The following is a 9,147-nucleotide window of genomic DNA, read 5'->3' as shown; positions in this document are numbered from 1 at the left end:
AGTATATATTTACACACCTTTTTAAATAGGTTGTTATCAAAGATTTAATCAATAGGTAATATGCTCCTCGTGGCTGGGAAGCATCAGTTGCCATATATTAAAAACAAAGAAAAGAGGTGTCTGGGTGGCTTCATCCATAAGTGTCCCTTCTTTTCAGGTCATGATCCCAGGGTCCTGGGATGGAGCCCCACATCAGGCTCTCTGCTCAGTGGGAAACCTGCTTCTCCTTTTCCCTCTGCCCTGCTTATAGTTCCTCTTCCTATCTCTCTGTCTGTCAAAGAAATAAAATATTTAAAAAAATACAAGAAAGAAACAAAATGTTTTTAAAAGGTCTTTTTTTTTTTAATTTTCTAGGGGTGCCTGGATGACTCAGTTGTTTAAGCAGATGTTTGCCTTTGGCTGAGGTCATGATTCCAGTGTACAGGGATCTAGCCCTGCATGGGACTCCTTGCACCACAAGGAGCTTGCTTCTTCCTCTCCCTTTGCACGTGATTCCCCATGCTTGTGATCTTCTTCTTCTCTATCTCTCTCTTTCTCTTGCTGTCAATAAACAAAATAAAATCTTTTACTAAATAAATAAATAAATTTCTAATCCTACTTTCACTTTAGGTCCCTTACCAATAATTGCTACTGCTTTATTTAAAAAAAAAAAAGATAATTTAGAAAGATGCTTCCAGAGTTAAAAATCTGTTTTGTTTCTTTGTCAGGAATAAATATAGAATTGCTTTAAAAAGTAAAAGAAAAAGTATGCTATATTAACACTAATAACACTATAACTTTGGTGGTTATATCAAGATAATGAAAAGTGATTTTAAAGCAAATTTCATTATCAGACATAAAGATCAAGTCAAAATTACAGAAGAGTAAAAGGATGAATTCATCAGGGAGTATAATAATTCTTGACTTTGAATATTTAATAACAGATTTGGGGATATATTGGGAAAAACTAAGAAAAAAATCATAACTTCTACTTTAGAAGAGAAATGGAAAAAAATTTCAACACCCTTATTTTAAGATTATATAGACAAATGGTCATCAAATTGGTAAGATATGTAAGACTTGAACAAAATTATCAACTAACTAGATATGCTTGATATTACAGAACACTCCAAACAACCGCATACTACATCTATCTTAAGCCATGATTTTCTTTGCAAAGGTCAACATTGATAATGTTCTAGTCATACATTGGTGTACCAGGAAAGAAGTAGCACTTTCTTGAAAGACACAGCTATCAAAGCTCCATTGAGAAACCGTAAAGATGAAGAAGGGATTTGCAAATTATTTATCTGATAATGGACATCTACTCTGATTATTAAAAAATGAAAAAAATAAAAAACCTTACTAATAACCAAAGAGAGTATCCAATTTTGAAGAAAATTATTGAAGAGACATGTCACCAAAAGGATATGGATGTCTTATAAGCACATGACAAATTTCTCAACATTTAGACATTAAAGAAATACAAACTAAAATCATAATGAGACATGCTTACATATCTATTAGAATGGCTAAAATTATAAAGGCTAATTGTACTTCGTCCGAGCTAGATTGAGAAGCAACAAATAATCTAAACTGTTGTTGGCATATATCATGATACCACCACTTTGGAAAATAGTTTGAAAAATTTTTTAAATGCAAAATATGTTGCAGTTACACAAATAGCCATTTTACTTCTAGGCATTTAACCAAGAGAAACAAACCCTATGTTCATACAAGGACTTGTATATGAATTTCATAGCAGCTTTAAGAATTGAAAACAGTGGAAATGTTCATCAATATCCATCAATTGAGCAAAGACAAATTATGATCTATTCATTAAAGAGATTACTATTCAACATCAAAATGAACTATTTACAATTGGAGATTCTCAAAGTAATGATGCTGAGAAAAGAAAAGCCAGGCAAAGAATAGTATATACTGTGTGATTCCATGACTATAAAAAATCTAGAAAATACAAATTTATATATAGTCACAGTCATCAAATATATTGGTGTGATTTTAGTGCCTTCTTCTGTGCTCCCATAGCTTCCTACACTTGGATCTCCGAGCATTTGTTACACCATGTGAAAATATGAACTCTTTTTCTTTATTCTGTCTTACTAGAATAAGAATCCTTGAAATTTTATGGACATTTGAACTCTCAGTTATTAGCAGAAATTCTATCACACAGTAAGTTTCCAAATATAAAAGCCAGAGTTTTACAATGACTTCTAAGCTTTTACATGATCTAGCGACTCATTTAACCTCTGTGACCTCTTTCCCTGCTACTCTTCAGTCACTCACAGTGGCCTCCTTGCTATTCCTCAGATATGCCAGGCATGATCCAACCTTATGGCCTTCAAGATAGCCAATTCCTTTGTCTGGAGTGATCTTATTGCTAATAGTTCTGGGCAAATTCATCACCTTTCCATACCTTTGTTCAATTGTCAGCTTCATTGTAACTACCCTGATCTTCCTATTAAAAATTTTAACTCCCATCCCCTGCCTAGCAACCTTGATTTTTCTCACCCTGATCGAATTTTTCTTTTTCCCCATTTTACTCATCATTTTTGAATGCACTATGCAATTTTTATTAAGGGTTATAGCTTTTAATTGTCTCACCCATGAAAATAAAAGTTCTACAAAGCCAAGTATTTCATTTACCAGTGTAGTCTGAAGTAATATCTGCCATATAATAGGTTCAGTAGACAACTGGTAAATTTCAAAATAAATTAATGTTGAGAGTATACTGAATTTCATAAGTCATTTCAATATTTTTTCCAAAAAATAAACTATGTAAAACATACTTTAAATTTACTTTCAAAATATTTTATAGCATGTAATGGACAATATACATAAGCCTTAAAGAAACAATCATATAAATAACCATTTCATACCTACTTAAAAATTGCATAATATCACACTTCTAGATCCTCTCTGAACGCTCTAAATTAACCCTTCAAAGGAAATACATTTTTAAAAATAACAGATTTTTTGGCAAATAATTTAATAAAATAAAAGTTTCATTCATCTATGTAGATCATAATAAATGTTTTTAATAAGCATGAAATTATAACTCTGAAGTGTGCTAAAATGAAACCACCTGCGAAGGGTGAGAGAACAAAAATAAACATCATTTTTCCAAATAAGAGGAATTTATTACCTTTGAATCCAAGCATGTGGATTTGTTCAAACTGGCAATAAAGGAATATGGAAACACAAACCATAGAAAGTCATATTTTAGATTTCTAAAAGACTTCGAAGTGAAGAGTATACATTTTTTAAATGCTACATAATGCTACATAATGACAAGATGACAGGTTGTGACAAATAGCATTTTAAAAGCTCTACTCATAATGGAACGGAAGGTGTCATTTCCCTATAATTTTATATATGTCATTAATTTACTATATCTGGATACAACATATTACCAAGCAGATGTTCATCAAAGACTAAATCATTTTTAATGGAACATAATAATTTGAACCTACATCTATTTATCATTTTTTTGATCTAACATTTATAGTCTCGCTAAACATTTTATCAATTGTCGACAAAATTCAAAAAAAATAGGATGAAAAGTCGTGTTTGGAAAAGTAGATTTTTTTTCAAATTTGCATTTAAATGAAAATATTTGATGATATTTTTAAAACTTTAAAAGTAATTTTATATATATCTGACCAATCAGATGATATAAAATTTTTGTATAAAATATGACATATTTTTTGATCTTGGTTGAAGGTATTAATAAAGAGCAACTGTTTGTATTATTTGTATTGTGATATCTTCGTTAATAAACATGAATAACTGGTATAAAATATGTTTTTTTTAAATTTTATTTATTTACTTGACAGAGATCACAGGAAGGCAGAGAGGCAGCCAGAGAGAGAGGAATGGAAGCAGGCTCCCTGCTGAGAAGAGAGCCCACTGTGGGACTCAATCCCAGGAACCTGGAATCATGACCTGACCCGAAGGCAGAGATTTTAACCCACTGAGCCACCCAGGCGCCCTAAAATATGTTTTTTTGTTTATATATAGAATTATAGTTCTTGCCAAAATATGGAACTAGCTGGAACTGAATGCCTCCTTCAAAGTCAGCTCTGGAGGAATTATGCAAGTGTAATATGGAACTATTTCAGATATTAACCAAAAACAAAGAAATGATGATAAATTCCTTAAAAGACTCAAAGTTGCTCTTGACTGGTATGTTTCAAGCTCTATTCCTGGTTTGAAGACAGGTTTTAACAGGCCTGTCACTGTAGAAATCAGCTGGATGTTTAGAGGCTATCAGAACTGTACAAAAACCTTCTTTAGAGAGATTAGCTCCCTAAGGCATTATTCCTCCACACATTTTCCTCCAATCAATTAAGACTGATGGATGAGGGGCACCTGAGTGGCTCTCTCATCACGTGGGTGGTGGGTTAAGCCTCTGCCTTCATCTCAAGTCATGGTCTCTGGGTCCTGGGAACCAGCCCCACATCGGGCTCTGCTCAAAAGGAAGCCTGCTTCTTTCCCTGCTTGCCTGCCTCTCTGCTTACTTGTGATCTCTCTCTCTCTCTCTCTTTCTCTCTCTCTGTGTCCAAGAAATAAATAAAATCTCAAAAAAAAGGCTGATGGATGATAAATTATGAAAACTGCTCCCTCCAAATGATGCTTCTTCATAAGGATTTAAGAATTTAAAATTGTAAGAATTTAAAATTGAAACTTGATCGTAGGATTTATCTTACATCAAGTGAAGGCAGTTATTATTAGTTCTGAATTATTTGTGATTCTGAATTCTTGGCCTCATTAGTAAATTTATTTTTAAATTCTCCCATGGAGTGGTGATTGGCCTTCAGTCTTTCATTGATATACATCATTGGGTTAAATGAGATGTGTGTGCCCAGAACTATACATAATCTTCTTTGTATTTCACTGGAGATGGCATTTCTGAGTTTTGTTCAATTGAATTTGGACAGATGTTTTAATAGTCACTTCTAGAGTTGGCCCTGGAGAATATCTTCCTTTTTTTATCTTCCCGATTCTCTGAAAAACCCTGACTAATTCACATTATCACAGTGATATCACAATTCAAGTTTTTCCAAACACTATAGCTGCAAAATAGAAGGAAGCTACTCAGAATGTAATACTATTGTGAATGATTGAAAAAGAAAACATTATTATAATTAAGCTACCAGGTTTCAATGTATTTTATTGTTGCTTAGAAAATCCTAGCATACCCAGACTTTACAGAGATTTGATGATCCTAAGAGGAGCTGAACTCATGGACCAAAATAACTATGCACATAAAAAGTACAATTACTTACCTAAAAAAGATGATGTGGTTAACTTTATATGGCAATCCAAGTGTTATTGGAACAGGAATTAAAAAAATAGCTTAGGGGCGCCTAGGTGGCGCAGTGGATTAAGCCACTGCCTTCAGCTCAGGTCATGATCTCAGGTTCCTGGGTTCAAGTCCTGTATCAGGTTCTCTGCTCAGCAGGGAGTCAGCTTCCCTCTCTCTCTCTTTCTCTCTCTCTCTCTGCCTGCCCTCCGTCTACTTGTGATCTCTCTCTGTCAAATAAATAAAAAAAGAAAATCTTAAAAAAAAAAAAAAGAATGACAGTACTTTAAAAAAATAGCTTAAAAGGGGCGCCTGGGTGGCTCAGTGGGTTAAGCCGCTGCCTTCGGTTCAGGTTATGATCTCAGGGTCCTGGGATCAAGCCCCACATCGGGCTTTCTGCTCAGCAGGTAGCCTGCTTCCCTTCCTCTCTCACTGCCCACCTCTCTGCCTATTTGTGATCTCTCACGGTCAAATAAATAAATAAAATATTTTTAAAAATAGCTGAGGCTTAAGTGGGTAGGAGAAGAATAAATGAAACAAGATGGGATTGGGAGGGAGACAAACCATAAGTGACTCTTAATCTCACAAAACAAACTGAGGGTTGCTGGGGGGAGGGGGTTTGGGAGAAGGGGGTGGGATTATGGACATTGGGGAGGGTATGTGCTTTGGTGAGTGCTGTGAAGTGTGTAAACCTGGTGATTCACAGACCTGTAACCCTGGGGATAAAAATATATGTTTATAAAAAATAAAAAATTTAAAAAATAGCTTAAAAGTGTATGATAAATAATGATATACATATACAAAGAAAAGATACTATACTGTGAATATAAATTAAGTGAAAATTGTTGAAATAAAGAATACAATAAATGGAGACTAAGATGAATATAGCTGTAAAATGAATAAATGAGTTGGGAAAAACAAACAAACAAATTAATGACTTTTGCCCAAATGCAGCAGAAGAGAAAAAAAAATAAAGAAAATATTTAAATAAGTACTGAGATAAATTTTGGAGAATTAAAGAAAGATAAAAGATACTAGACTTAAAATGATGCCAAACATGAGAAATCAGAAACAAAACAAAACAAAAACCACACACACACAAAACCACTCATATACTTTATGGTGAGTTTTAAGAATATCAAAAACAGAGAAGAGCATAAATGATGCCCAAGAGAAGAACAGATCACCTAAAATGTACAAGAATAATACTGACAGCAGAATTCTCAATAGTAATAGCATATAAAGGAGACAGCTGGGTGTTTGTATAGATGGAAAAGATATTTGAAACTAGATATTATACATCAAGCCAAATTATTGATTAAATTTGAGAGCACAATAAAAATACAATGAAGCATGTTAGGTCTTAGAACATTTATCACACAGAGATACACATTTTAGAAAACTTCCTTGGAGGACAGCTCAATTTAGATAGAGAAAACAGAATTATGTACTCAAAGGCACATTTTGAAGGAAGGATTGAATATAGTCTGCACTGCAAATATTCCTTAATCGTATGTTCTGAATTTCCTAAATTTAAGAAGTATTTGTTCAAATATTTATCTTTAAATAAACCCTAGGAGACTTTTTCTTGGATTCTGGAAAATCAGTCCATTTGGATACAAATCTTCTTGTCACTGATGGAAATTTTGATAGCCCTCAACAGTGGAATGCCTAATGTATTGTTACAGCAACTGTAATTTGCCAATACATGGGTGATGTGTGTGTGTTGTGTGTGTTTATTTTTATTTTTGATGGTTTTACTCTCTATGAGATTTTTAAGTAGACATAATTTTAATAAATTATGATTTGTTGAAATTTATCTGAGGTTATATATAATAAAATGAAATTTGTGTGAACTAAAGAAGTGCGTCTCCATTTTTTTGTTTTAAGAGTAGACTGGTCTTTAAAAATTGTCCAAAGAAGTACATTATATTCATTATTAAATTTGATAATATACAATAAAGGTATTTATGGGCATATGGAACCATATCAAATTCTACTATTAATTCATATTAATAATTACCATAAGAGGAAAAAGGGATATTTTTCAAAATGAAAATTAGCGTATTTTTCAGAATATGATATAGTGTTATTCACTGAACAGAGGGAACAAATGTCAAAGTTTAACACAGTTTACAGAATGTTTTAACATAAATTGAAATTTAAATCTGACCAAATTTCACAGTTTTAAGTAAAATGGTAGCACTTTATATCCTTGAAAAGTGGTAAGTGACCCAAAACATTGCTTAGAAAAACAAATTTAACACTTCACTAGTCTTAGATGGTTAAGTTATGGTACAACTTGCCATTGTGTATCATCAAATGGTATATTTTTTCTTTTGGTCTTGTCATTATATTTAGTTTTAGCCATTCTGGTAAGTGGGTAGTGATATCTCAGTGTCATTTTAATTGCATTTCCTTGATGTCTAATTATGTCAAAATATATTATTTTGATGTTTAATGTTCTGAGATTTCTCAGTTCAAGACCATGAAGCCACTTAGGAAAAATACATAGACCAACTCTTATTTAGAAATAAGAAGAAACATTACTACCCATTCCAATAAAAATAGACTTGTTATGCAGTAAGGGATTTTATAAATTACCTGACAAAACTTATATAGTAAGATGAAATGGGACAGGCGGCTTCTTGCAGCTATATACAACATCATTTTAATTTCAATTTTCAGTATAATTTTTCCAAGGTACACACAGAATATATATTTAATGTAAATTGTGAACATTTTAAACTCTGTATATGGAAATTAATCAGTTTTAAGTTTATAACAATCAAAATTAACGGAAGTTTATTTTAATTTAGTTAGCTTTCTCTGCATTGCAAGACAGAATAATCAAGAATTGGTAAGAAAAAAATAATCTCTGTAAAATTACCGGGGGTGCATTATAAAGTGTTCGGTAACCGATCAAACTCACAATTTGGATTGAATGGCAAGTGATTTTTAAAATCTGGAACTCATTGTCAATTTTTTTTTCTTCATTGTGTCTTAATAAATTACTGTGTTCATTTGCATGGAAGTGAAGAAAAATGCATGACATTTCATCTCAACACTAACACTTTTAACTGGCAACTCTGAATGTACTTTACAGCAGTGTCACAAAGTAAAGATCAATGATGTTTCATGAAATATTTGTTATAATTCTCAAGGAGATAGGGAGTTTGTGCAAAAATGCAAATCACTTTGCGACTAAACACATTGTTTATTTCAGCTAATTTTAAGAAAATATGCTAAGACTCTCTCAAAAAAGGAAGCAATGATTTAGGTTTTCCTTCAAACTCCTTATCTAATCCTGAACCAACAGCACATAGTTCAAAGAGCAACTAATTTGAGCAGCTCCAATTTACACGTTTCCTAACAATGCTTCATTTAGTGGAATTTCTGTCCAATTATGTTAATTTGATGTAGTGAAAGACAAACATTCAAAAAGATCATCCTTAATTTATATAGATTGCCAAACTCTGCATTTTCTGAATGACGCCCAGGAACGTATTTTCAAAAACAGACAAACAATGGCAGAACCACTATTAGGTCATCTCTAGGCAGAAAGTGACTCAGAGCCTACATTACTCTCTCCCTGAAAGTATACTGTAGGCACTGAAACTACTACCCTGAGTCTGTGCTATCAAATCCCTTAAGTTAGAAAGTTTTAAAACACGTCTGTGTGGGAGTATTTCATTTACAGGTAGAGATTTGGTTGTTTATACATTTTCATACTTGATTTTTAGGGTGTAAAAACTATGTCTTAAAATTCATGGTGGTTTTGAATACTGTTGGATAATTGTGCTAAAATGGTATATCCATTCCTTCTAGGAAACAGAAGTTAT

At 32.7% G+C, this 9,147-nt stretch overlaps 1 long non-coding RNA gene across 1 annotated transcript in view; it reads right to left on the bottom strand.

Annotated features, from left to right (window-relative positions):
- Positions 1 to 496: 496 nt before the first annotated feature.
- LOC309865616 overlaps positions 497 to 9,147 on the bottom strand; it is a 115,986-nt gene continuing 107,335 nt past the window's right edge. The window contains exon 3 of the long non-coding RNA XR_014312199.1: positions 497 to 540. This is a non-coding gene — a long non-coding RNA (uncharacterized lncRNA). The remainder of the gene's footprint in view (positions 541 to 9,147) is intronic.

Source organism: Mustela nivalis (genome assembly GCF_964662115.1).
Source record: "Mustela nivalis genome assembly, chromosome: 5".
Lineage (NCBI taxonomy): Eukaryota > Metazoa > Chordata > Mammalia > Carnivora > Mustelidae > Mustela > Mustela nivalis.
This window is presented reverse-complemented; position numbering and strand designations above follow the sequence as displayed.